The sequence below is a fragment of the Triticum dicoccoides genome, chromosome 4A (genome assembly GCF_002162155.2).
Source record: "Triticum dicoccoides isolate Atlit2015 ecotype Zavitan chromosome 4A, WEW_v2.0, whole genome shotgun sequence".
Classification (NCBI taxonomy): Eukaryota; Viridiplantae; Streptophyta; class Magnoliopsida; order Poales; family Poaceae; genus Triticum; species Triticum dicoccoides.
This window is the reverse complement of record NC_041386.1, coordinates 643,864,229-643,867,669: the sequence shown is the minus strand read 5'-3', so window position 1 is coordinate 643,867,669 and position 3,441 is coordinate 643,864,229.

Genomic DNA, 3,441 nt, shown 5'->3' with positions numbered 1-3,441 from the left:
CCCAGAGGGAGTAGGACTCTCCTGGCGCGCCCTCCCTTGGCCGGCCAGCCTCCCCCCTCTAGTCCTTTATATACTGAGGTAGAGGCTCCCTAGAACACACAAGTTGATCCACGTGATCTATTCCTTAGCCGTGTGCGGTGCCCCCAGCCACCATATTCCTCGATAATACTGTAGCGGAGTTTAGGCGAAGCCCTGCTGCTGTAGTGCATCAAGATCGTCACCACGCCGTCGTGCTGACGGAACTCTTCCCTCGCACTTTGCTGGATCGGAGTCCGAGGATCGTCATCGAGCTGAACGTGTGCTCGAACTCGGAGGTGCCGCAGTTTCGGTACTTGATCGGTTGGATCGTGAAGATGTACGACTACTTCCTCTACGTCGTGTCAGCGCTTCCGCAGTCGGTCTGCGTTGGGTACGTAGACAACACCCTCCTCTTTCGTTGCTATGCATCACATGATCTTGCGTGTGCGTAGGAATTTTTTTGAAATTACTACGAAACCCAACAGTGGCATCCGAGCCTAGGTTTTATATGTTGATGATTATATGCACGAGTAGAGCACAAGTGAGTTGTGGGCGATATAAGTCATACTGCCTACCAGCATGTCATACTTTGGTTCGGCGGCATTGTTGGACGAGACGACCCGGACCAACATTACGCGCACGCTTACGCGAGACCGGTTCCCCCGACGTGCTTTGCACATAGGTGGCTTGCGGGTGACTGTCTCTCCAACTTTAGTTGAACCAAGTATGGCTACGCCCGGTCCTTGCGAAGGTTAAAACGGAGTCTATTTGACAAACTATCGTTGTGGTTTTGATGCGTAGGTGAGATTGGTTCTTGCTTAAGCCCGTAGCAGCCACGTAAAACTTGCAACAACAAAGTAGAGGACGTCTAACTTTATTTTGCAGGGCATGTTGTGATGTGATATGGTCAAGACATGATGCTGAATTTTATTGTATGAGATGATCATGTTTTGTAACCGAGTTATCGGCAACTGGCAGGAGCCATATGGTTGTCGCTTTATTGTATGCAATTCAATCGCGATGTAATGCTTTAATTTATCACTAAGCGGTAGCGATAGTCGTGGAAGCATAAGATTGGCGAGACGACAATGATGCTACGATGGAGATCAAGGTGTCGCGCCGGTAACGATGGTGATCACGACGGTGCTTCGAAGATGGAGATCACAAGCACAAGATGATGATGGCCATATCATATCACTTATATTGATTGCATGTGATGTTTATCTTTTATGCATCTTATCTTGCTTTGATTGACGGTAGCATTATAAGATGATCTCTCACTAAATTATCAAGAAGTGTTCTCTCTGAGTATGCACCGTTGCCAAAGTTCGTCATGCCAAGACACCACATGATGATCGGGTGTGATAAGCTCTACGTCCATCTACAACGGGTGCAAGCCAGTTTTTGCACACGCAGAATACTCAGGTTAAACTTGACGAGCCTAGCATATGCAGATATGGGGTCAAGCGTGAATCATATAGTAGATATGATCAACATAACGATGTTCACCAATGAAACTACTCCATCTCACGTGATGATCGGGCATGGTTTAGTTGATTTGGATCACGTAATCACTTAGAGGATTAGAGGGATGTCTATCTAAGTGGGAGTTCTTTAAGTAATTTGATTAATTGAACTTAAATTTATCATGAACTTAGTCCTGGTAGTATTTTGCAAATTATGTTGTAGATCAATAGCTCGCGTTGTTGCTTTCATATGTTTATTTTGATATGTTCCTAGAGAAAATTGTGTTGAAAGATGTTAGTAGCAATGATGCGGATTGGATCCGTGATCTGAGGATTATCCTCATTGCTGCACAGAAGAATTATGTCTTTGATGCACCGCTAGGTGATAGACCTATTGCAGGAGCAGATGCAGACGTTATGAACGTTTGGCTAGCTCAATATGATGACTACTTGATAGTTTAGTGCACCATGCTTAATGGCTTAGAATCGGGACTTCAAAGACTATTTGAACGTCATGGACCATATGAGATGTTCCAGGAGTTGAAGTTAATATTTCAAGCAAATACCCGAGTTGAGAGATATGAAGTCCCCAACAAGTTCTATAGCTAAAAGATGGAGGAGAATCGCTCAACTAGTGAGCATGTGCTCAGATTGTCTGGGTACTACAATCGCTTGAATCAAGTGGGAGTTAATCTTCCAGATAAGATAGTGATTGACAGAATTCTCTAGTCACCATCACCAAGTTAGTAGAACTTCGTGATGAACTATAATATGCAAGGGATAACAGAAACAACTCCCAAGCTCTTCGTGATGCTGCAATCAACGAAGGTAGAAATCAAGAAAAACATCAAGTGTTGATGGTTGACAAGACCACTAGTTTCAAGAAAAGGGCAAAGGGAAGAAGGGGAACTTCAAGAAGAACGGCAAGCAAGTTGCTGCTCAAGTGAAGAAGCCCAAGTCTGATCCTAAGCCTGAGACTAAGTGCTTCTACTACAAAGGGACTGGTCACTGGAAGCGGAACTACCCCAAGTGATTGGCGGATAAGAAGGATGGCAAAGTGAACATAAGTATATTTGATATACATGTTATTGATGTGTACTTTACTAGTGTTTATAGCAACCCCTCAGTATTTGATACTAGTTCAGTTGCTAACATTAGTAACTCGAAACGGGAGTTGCAGAATAAACAGAGACTAGTTAAGGGTGAAGTGACGATGTGTGTTGGAAGTGGTTCCAAGATTGATATGATCATCATCGCACACTCCCTATAATTTCGAGATTAGTGTTGAACCTAAATAAGTGTTATTTGGTGTTTGCGTTGAGCATGAATATGATTTGATCATGTTTATTGTAATACGGTTATTAATTTGAGTAAGAGAATAAATTGTTGTTCTGTTTATATGAATAAAACCTTATATAGTTACACACCCAATGAAAATAGTTCGTTGGATCTCGATCGTAGTGATACACATAATCATAATATTGAAACCAAAAAGATGCAAAGTTAATAATGATAGTGCAACTTATTTGTAGCACTGCCGTTTAGGTCATATTGGTGTAAAGCGCATGAAGAAACTCCATGTCGATGGGCTTTTGGAATCACTTGATTATGAATCAGTTGATGCGTGCGAACCATGCCTCATGGGCAAGATGACTAAGACTCTGTTCTACGGAACAATGGAGCGAGCAACAGATTTGTTGGAAATCATACATACTGATGTATGTGGTCCGATGAATATTGAGGCTCGCGACAAGTATCATTATTTTCTGATCTTCATAGATGATTTGAGCAGATATGAGTATATCTACTTGATGAAACATAAGTCTGAAACATTTGAAAAGTTCAAAGAATTTCAGAGTGAAGTGAAAAATCATCGTAACAAGAAAATAAAATTTCTACGATCTGATCGTAGAGAAGAGTATTTGAGTTATGAGTTTGGCCTTCAGTTAAAAACAAT